This window comes from Paramormyrops kingsleyae, chromosome 8 (assembly GCF_048594095.1).
Source record: "Paramormyrops kingsleyae isolate MSU_618 chromosome 8, PKINGS_0.4, whole genome shotgun sequence".
In the NCBI taxonomy this organism is placed as follows: Eukaryota; Metazoa; Chordata; class Actinopteri; order Osteoglossiformes; family Mormyridae; genus Paramormyrops; species Paramormyrops kingsleyae.
Window position 1 is genome coordinate 4356534 of NC_132804.1, and position 8467 is coordinate 4365000.

General features: G+C 44.7%; 1 long non-coding RNA gene and 1 other non-coding gene across 2 annotated transcripts; both read left to right on the top strand.

The window, feature by feature from the left end:
* Window positions 1-2161: 2161 nt before the first annotated feature.
* On the top strand, window positions 2162-2272 carry trnal-caa (transfer RNA leucine (anticodon CAA)). The gene is made up of 2 exons: window positions 2162-2199; window positions 2227-2272. It is a non-coding gene; the product is annotated as a tRNA-Leu (tRNA).
* A 1868-nt stretch (window positions 2273-4140) lies between these two features.
* On the top strand, window positions 4141-5555 carry LOC140592182 (uncharacterized). Its single transcript, XR_011992473.1, has 4 exons — window positions 4141-4403; window positions 4858-4995; window positions 5188-5310; window positions 5397-5555. It is a non-coding gene; the product is annotated as an uncharacterized lncRNA (long non-coding RNA).
* The last annotated feature ends 2912 nt before the right edge of the window (window positions 5556-8467 follow it).

The window sequence follows — 8467 nt, forward strand, 5'->3', positions numbered from 1 at the left end:
ACACACACTAGATCCTGATCAATTTTTTAACTACAGACCCATATCTAACCTCCCATTTCTCTCAAAGGTGCTGGAAAAAGTAGTGGCTTCCCAACTTCATAACCATCTGAAACTAAATAGTTTATATGAAACATTTCAGTCTGGTTTCCGTCAGGGCCACAGCACGGAAACAGCGCTGGTTAGAGTGACCAATGACCTGCTCATGACAGCTGACGCTGGTTCCCCATCCATTCTCATTCTTCTGGATCTGTCCGCCGCTTTTGACACCGTCGACCACAATATCCTATTGCACCGCCTACATACCACCTGCGGCCTCTCCAACTCCGTCTACGACTGGTTCTCTTCCTTTCTTTCTGGAAGAACTGAGTACGTTGCCCTGGGGAAAGCCAAATCAGATACCCACATTGTCACCTGTGGGGTTCCCCAGGGCTCGGTACTAGGACCTACTCTTTTCACCCTTTATCTGCTCCCTCTTGGTCGTGTTATCAGCACACATGGACTATCATTCCACTGCTACGCTGACGACACACAGCTTTACTTAAAAATGGATTTTAATCACCCCAACCACTCTGCACTTTCGTATTCTGCCGCTCTCACCACCTGCCTGGAGGACATAAAGGCGTGGATGAAGCTCAACTTTTTGCAGCTAAACAGCTCCAAAACTGAGGCCATCCTAGTCGGCACTCCACACCAAGTTTCCACTACCACCATCACCAGCATCTCTTTTTCAGATCAGGACATTCCATTATCTTCAGTTGTCACCAACCTCGGTGTAAAAATGGACCCCCATCTCACCTACGATACTCACATCCAACAGCTGTGCAAAGCCTCTTTTTACCACCTCAGGAACATCGCCAAACTCCGTCCATTACTCACCCTGGCAGATGCAGAAAAGCTGGTGCACGCCTTTGTCTCCTCCAGGCTGGACTATTGCAATGCGCTCCTCATCGGGATCCCTAGCAAGAGCATTCAAAAACTTCAATACGTGCAGAACAGCGCTGCTAGGATCCTGATGAGGGTGCGAAAATTCAACCACATCACTCCCATTCTTAAAACACTCCATTGGCTCCCTGTTTCACTCCGCATTGAATATAAGGTCTCCCTCCTCACCCACCAATGTCTCCACGGAACTGCTCCTACATACCTCAAAGATCTCCTCACTCCTCAGACATCCGTACGTTCCCTCCGCTCCTCCTCCACCTTCCTTCTTAAAACCCAAAGGACAAAACTGCGCACAATGGGGGATCGGGCCTTTTGCTCTGCGGCCCCTCGTCTTTGGAATGCCCTCCCAGACCATCTGAGGGCACCACAGAATGTAGCCGCTTTTAAATGTGGCCTAAAGACCCACCTATTTAAACGAGCATTTCATTGCTGACTTTATGTGTTTTTATGTGCTGATTTTACTTTGTAGCACTTTGAGATTTGTTTTAATGAAAAGTGCGTTAGAAATAAAATTTATTATTATTATTATTATTATTGTGGTCATTTGGGTTTCGCTTTGTTGTGTCTTTGCCCTGTGCAGTTCACACTTTCCTTCCTTGTCGATGTAATGCCTTCCTCGAACGTCGCTAACAAGGACTCCTCAATCCTCTCGCAGAACGACGCAACTTCCAACGCCCGGCCGAGAGTGCATAGTCACTAGCTGCTTGTCTGAGTCTACATGCAAATTGCCGCACTGTTTCCCCCAGCTTTTGTGAGAGTGCATGAAACGAGAGTGACACAAAATCTACCTTAACGTGCGATACAAAATAAGCATTCAAAGCCCACACTGCGGCATCATAATCGACCGCGTCGCCTGTATTCAGCAAGGTGGAGATAATGTGCTGCACGTCAGGCCCCGCACGATGTAAAAGCAACGCTCTCCTCTGCTGCCTAGTCACAGCTGTTGTATCAGCATTAACTATAAGTCCTTTCTCATTGGCAAAAAGTTCAAATGATGTTTGAACCATCTCATCCATTTTGCATCTGAAATAGCTTTAAAGCACTCGAACATCAGAACACTCACTTTATCCATATTGGTAGTACTCTCCCCTACTCATGACCACCCAGTTGTCATTGCCTGTATTATATTTTGTTATGTTTATTCACCTTGAACCATCAATCAGGGTTCATTAATTGGAATCACAAATCAAATTATTATTAATTAAATCAGTCACAAGTTGTCAGGATGGCCGAGTGGTCTAAGGCGCCAGACTCAAGGTTCAATACCTTCCGTAGAAGCGGGTGTTCTGGTCTCCCACTGGAGGCGTGGGTTCGAATCCCACTTCTGACACAACCTTTTCTGAAATCAGGAAAGAGACTCAGGAGCATCATGGCCAGGACTGAGAGGCTTAGGAGGACTTTCTACCTCCAGGCCATAAGGTTTCTGAACCTGAACATGCCATTGCATCTCATACCCTGATGTACATTGTGCTCTTGTATCCCTCACCAAATCCGTACTGCTACACTGGTAGCTTTATGTCTTGTTACCGTTCATTTTGAACATACTCCTCTGCTTGCATTTTTAGCTTGCTTTTTGCACTTTTTAACTTTAACAACTTGCACAGTCTACAAAAGAGCGCTTCAGGATGCATTTCACTACGTGTTGTACTTTGTATAACTATGTATGTGACAATTAAAGAATCTTGAATCTACGAGTAGAGAATTAACCTGTGCAAATTTGTCATACGATGAACATTCCCAGATAGCAAAATCTTTCTGGCCCGGATGTGACCCACATCACGCATTTTCATCTGGCCTACATATAAGCATGGAATGATGGCGATTGAGCGGACCGCTCTAGGTTGCCGCATCAGGTTGGCACATGTGGGCCAGAGCAGGGCCTAATGTTAGCCACGAGTGGGCGGGCTCTGTTTGACATCTGGCCATATTGTGGCCCATTACCAGTTTCTGAACCTCACAGATGTTAACCTCATAAGAGCTACTTTTCAACAGGAACTGCATACAGTGCCTGATCATGTGTTTAAAACCAACAAAAGTCCAACGTCTTCAAGGATTTTAAATCTGAGGGAAAAAAAAAAACAATGTCCATGGACGTCTGGTGCTGGGTGGGTTCTGTCTTCTTGAGGTGGACACGCCCTTTACATTTACAGCATTTAGCATATCCGCATGCTATCTGGGTTCCATCTATAAATCCTTTAGTCACGGCAAGAGCCTGGTCATTTTGCTTGGACACTGAATATCATTAGACAGTGGACATTGTTAGGCCCTGTTAAGCTACAGTGTATTGGGAAATAAAGTGCTGAATTGGAATGAAGTGTCCTGACACTACCTGCACATTAATGCTCGTAACGATTGCTTTTTCAAGTAACCTCCTTCATTTACTACTGTATTACAGTGATGAGAACGCGAGTAGGCATGCCTTCACAAATAAACAATTCTGTAATAAATAACGATGTATTATAGTACGTTATTCTCAAAGGTTTATCCCCAGGAAAAACAAAACAAACAAAAACATGCAGTAGCCTTTTGAGTGCTAAGCATACTCCGCGCATAGCCCGACACGCCGCTGCCAGTAGAAGAACCGCGGTAGTAGAAGAAGCTTCCAGTAGCAATAAACGGAGTTCAATACATACAGTTTGTAAAGATGCGAGTGCGAGTGCAAAGCCACGGTGTCCGATGTTTGAAATGAGAAGCTGAAAACGGGTGTTCAGATGAGATTAGATAACCTTTAATCAAATCGAACGTATTTATATTGGCTAGGGAGTGACGGGGTGTCTAACCGGAGCGGAATTCTCGCTTCTATGCCGACTGTCACCCGCAGAAACGAACAGCCAAACCAACCTGCCCAACTCTGCCGACGCAACCGCACTGTAAACCCTGAGCTGCCGAAGCCAAACCGCTGTCCCGCAGGTACATTTAGTTCCTTTCGTCGCCACGGAGACTGAGTGACGCTCCGTCTGATCTCGGTCACTGGAACGGAAAGGGATCCGGTTCGCGCCATTAACTGCGGATTGCGCGCTAAACCCGCTGTCTGGAATACCCTCCGGTGTACCGCAGTCTGTTGTTAATCAGGCGGTGTGCGCATTCTCACGTGTTCCGAGCTTTAGAAATTAGTTTTGTCTTGATATATTGCAGTTTCGATTTATATATGTAGTATTGCGACATATTTTAATTAATCGAATCTTACATTAAGCTTTAATTGAGAATGAAAAAATAAAAATACATTTTATAGTACGCTATATATTGTGCGAAAAGTGATGCGTCGATGACAAATGTAGCGCCGTCCTCTCGCCACGCCTCTTTTTAAAGTTGCCTTTAAATTGGCGTTTTCCAAAGTCAGTACCATGCTAAGTAAAAAGCAATAGACGACAGGGTTGCAATAATGCGGGTGTTTCTGGCGGCTATTGTTATGGCTAAGTTGTTAATTGTATTTGGATCTAGATGTGAAAAACCATGTCCTGGTGAGTTTAACGCTCCTTGTCCATCTCCTTGTTATATAGCAGTTGTGTTAATGTAGAAGAATAATTAATTAGGCCTGCAAGTATTTGTCGTGGTTCACTGCTTGGTTGATTGATCCTTCCTTTTATGTGAACTGTGTCCTTTATCCTGCCAATGCCCATTTCTAAGTCATGGGTATGCCTAAATTGACTGACTGGGATGTTTTCCAGCTTGCCAATGGGTGGAGGATCCACATGGTTTATTCAAAATGCAACAACAAAACGCTCCAATTGCTGTCTTGTCCAGTCAAATTCCTCGATCTGACCAGAAACTCCTGCATGAATCTGAAATGGCAGCTTCTGAATGTTTAGCTAAATGGCTAACAACTTCTACTAAAGATGTTCGTCTGCCTTTGCATGCAGTTTGGTTTATTTAGTCTATCGGAATTAAGCCTATGGTATGGATTTTCCCATGTAGTCTGCAGAGCTGGTGCCTGTCCAACAAATGGGGGGAAGCTGCCATCAACATCAAGCTGTACCTGTGATTGCGACTGTCCTGGCAAATTGAAGTGCTGTGCATATGGAACTATCCGTACATGTGTGCAATCTACTTCTGGTAAGTGTCCCTGCTTTTGTGTGATCGTGTGTGTAAATGTGCTCCTTGTTCCCTAGTGACTGGGTAGGACTAGGGTGGCCACGGGCATGACTTGGCACTCACTCACCTGAGTGCCAGCTTGTAGCTGACAGGAAGTGGTGGCATCTGTATTGGTGTAATGTTAATGCCTTTGTCTGATCTTTGCTTCTGAAGGATATCCAGGTCTATGTCCCGTCATTACGACGAGTGCCACAACGTGTAAGGTTGACGGAGATTGTTCCAAGGGCTGGCAGTGTTATTCCAGTGGTTGTGGTAACCTGTGTGTACCTACAGCAGGTAATGTTGTGTGGTTGTAATTAAACCCAAAGTAATTGATGCTCTGTGGTGTGTGTATATAACCCCATTGCCTACTTCCTCTACAGGGAAGCGAGACGATTGACCCCCTCAAAGGGATGTTCGGTGGTCCCAGGATTCCCGATGTCCTGTGGGAATGTACACTGCTTGTCCCTGTGACTTACGGGGGTGCTTTCTGGTGCAATTCTGAATTGTGGTCAACTGAGCAATAAATGCTTGTTTGCAAAGCTTGCTGTGGGGTGCATTTTTGTGAGCTAGAAAGGGGTTTGAGGGAACTCCCTTTGCTGTTCTCCTGTGGGTGGTGTGGCTTACTGACTGAATTCAGTTATTCAATGCAAATACACAGAACCATGCTGCTATTTTGGGATGTGGATCACTAGTCTGCTACAGAAAGTGGCTGCTCATCAATGCAATCATTGTAGCAGCTGTGTTTCAGCTCTGGTGCTGCTAACTTTGGATGCAGACAGTTCAAATATCTGCTGCCCTTAGCAGCGAAGACTTGCTGTCAAGTTATGGTAGGTTTCAACAGCTCAGCTCTTGCCCAAACTTGGAAACGGCCAGTCCAAGACTGAAGGAGGCAAGGGACAACTCAATTATTGTCTTACTTGGAAGCAAGATTAGGTCGATACCCGATTAGGTTGATAACGTTTAAGGATAAACAATGGAAAATTTTGCCTCATAGAACCTTTAAACACTTCCAAACTAAACATCTCATTTTATTCACACACATCACTGTCGCACAAGGTGAAAGGTTAATGAAAGTCTAAAAAGCCAAGTCCAGCAAAATTAGGAAAACGCATCAAGCTGACATGAGTCACACAACATATAATGCCACTTCATTTAAATGAGCTATACTAATTATACAGACTCAAACATAAATGATAGCTTCTTTTAAGACTCAGTAAATGCTTATGACATAACACCTTAAACAGTCCTGTACTTCTCCATGAACAAGTATACTCAATTTGCGCATTCCGAACTTAATACGTTTTAAATGTCAATCTCCCTACCAGTTGCGTTTCCTGTGTGTTTGACCGTGAGCGGTAGTGTCGGGCGGGTCGGCTTTTTTTAAAATTCACCCCAAACCGACCCGCCCAACCCGCAAAAATACTCGTGGATAATGACCCAAAACCCGACCCGAGGGAAAAAAAAAAAAAAAAACACCAGTGAGCCTGTATTGCCAAGCAACCTACCAATGAAATGTAATTTGTGACACTGTAACCCATAGATGGCATAGATTTCTGCTAGATTCGCATTGAACAAGGTTCCCCCAGTTCTGGCAGAATAAATTTCCATGACTTCTCCAATATCACAAGAAAATTTTCAACAAGTTTGCTTTGATTTGATGATGCGTGCAGTTTCAGATAGTAATTGTCCTGCCCCGATCGTCCTCTCCTTCCGTGTGCCACGCCCCCTCGTTAACCCCGTGTGGAATCCCCGTGTGATCAGCTGTTTCTGGTTGTTGTAATTAGTCCTCTGTATTTAGTCCGCGTTTCTGTTTGTTTCCCCAGTCCGGCGGTAGTGCAACACTGACGGATGCAAGCCGCCGTTAAACGAAGAAGAAGGAAGAAGGAAGAAGGAAGAAGGAAGAAGGAAGAAGGAAGAAGAAAAAAGAAAGAAAGAAAGAAAGAAGAAGAAGAGTTTCCCCAGTCCGGTCATTGTAATATCACTGCGTGTTTTCCTGCTTGCCCCCTTTTTTATTTTTATTAAATTCCCCGATTTCCTGACAAATTTCCAAAAACTTTTCCAGGTTTTCCATGACCGCGGGTACCCTAATTGAAGATGATGACACAATTTTATGCAAGATTAACTGTGTACCAAGCATCAACAAAGAAACCGAAAGATTTTTACATCGTTATTTATTGAAGGGTTGCGGAAAATTGCACGAAAGACATCTCTCTCGTACACATAGAAGCGCGCATGTATGCAAAACACACTATTTGTCAAAACTATAACATCTGATGTAACATCAGATCTGAGAACTCTGTCAGATTTGAATGAACTTAGAACTTAGGTCTTCTTTTAACTTAATTTTGTCTAAAATGAGGTAGAGCAGAGCATACTTAACCATGATATTACACCAACTAGTACAGTAGCTTGTCCTACAAATTGAAACCTCCAAAACTGAAAAATATACGCCGACCCCCTTTACAACACGTTTTGATCGATAATGAAATGCGTTTTGTAACTTTTTGATACTGATGGCAAAATCGAAACGCGTTCCGGTACGCACTGAAACCTACGTGGATTCGTGGAACATCTGATTCGAAACATTATTCCGGGCTTTATCCCGAGCGCAGGAGGTCACGTGACTTCCAAATCCGCGTTCCATTACATCACCGATTGCTTCGAATAATCGCGGGCGATTCGCACGGACTGCTTCCCGAATTGAAATGCAGTGAAACGCAACTGAATATGCGGTGGTGTTGTTATCTGTAGTCCTGAATGTATTTTCAAAATACAAACAAACAAATAAATAAAATCAAAATAAAAAATACAAATGCATTAGTTAATTCATATCGAAATCTTCACCTGATTGGTGGCTAATTAACCACTTGTCACATCGGGACCAGGACCGTCCCACAGCGGACGCAACCCGGAAGGGAACCGCCCCTTTTAGTTAAAAGGATGGTCCTGGACCAGCAGACTTTGCGGAGTATTGTTGCCATTGTTTAGATGTGCCTTGCTGCGCGTTTGATCGTCTATTGTCTCTCTCTCCTGCTTCGTGTATCCTGCCTGCCCTGTCCTCCTTGCCTGTCCCGCCTGCCCGTCCCGGACCTCCTGTCATTCTGCCTTCTGCCTGTTCCAGCCTCCTGTCCTGCCCTGCCCCGCCCCGTGTCCTGTGTGTGTAGGACTGATCCCCTTGGCTTACGACCCTTCTGCTCCGTCCTCGACTACGTCTCCAGTGCTGCCCTTTGGATTTGGTGTTTATCGGTGCCATAATAAACCGGGTGTTTCCCGCATTCTGGATCCTGACTCTGGTGTCCTGCCTGATCGTGACACCACTGACAGCCGTGAAACATTTAAAAGCTCCTCTAAACTGCAGTTCATTTGCGAAGTCTTGCCTCATTTACCTGAGTGCACTGTACCGAGCGTTACTTTGAGCATCATTGAAATGGAAGGAAGTGGAAAGCGTCCC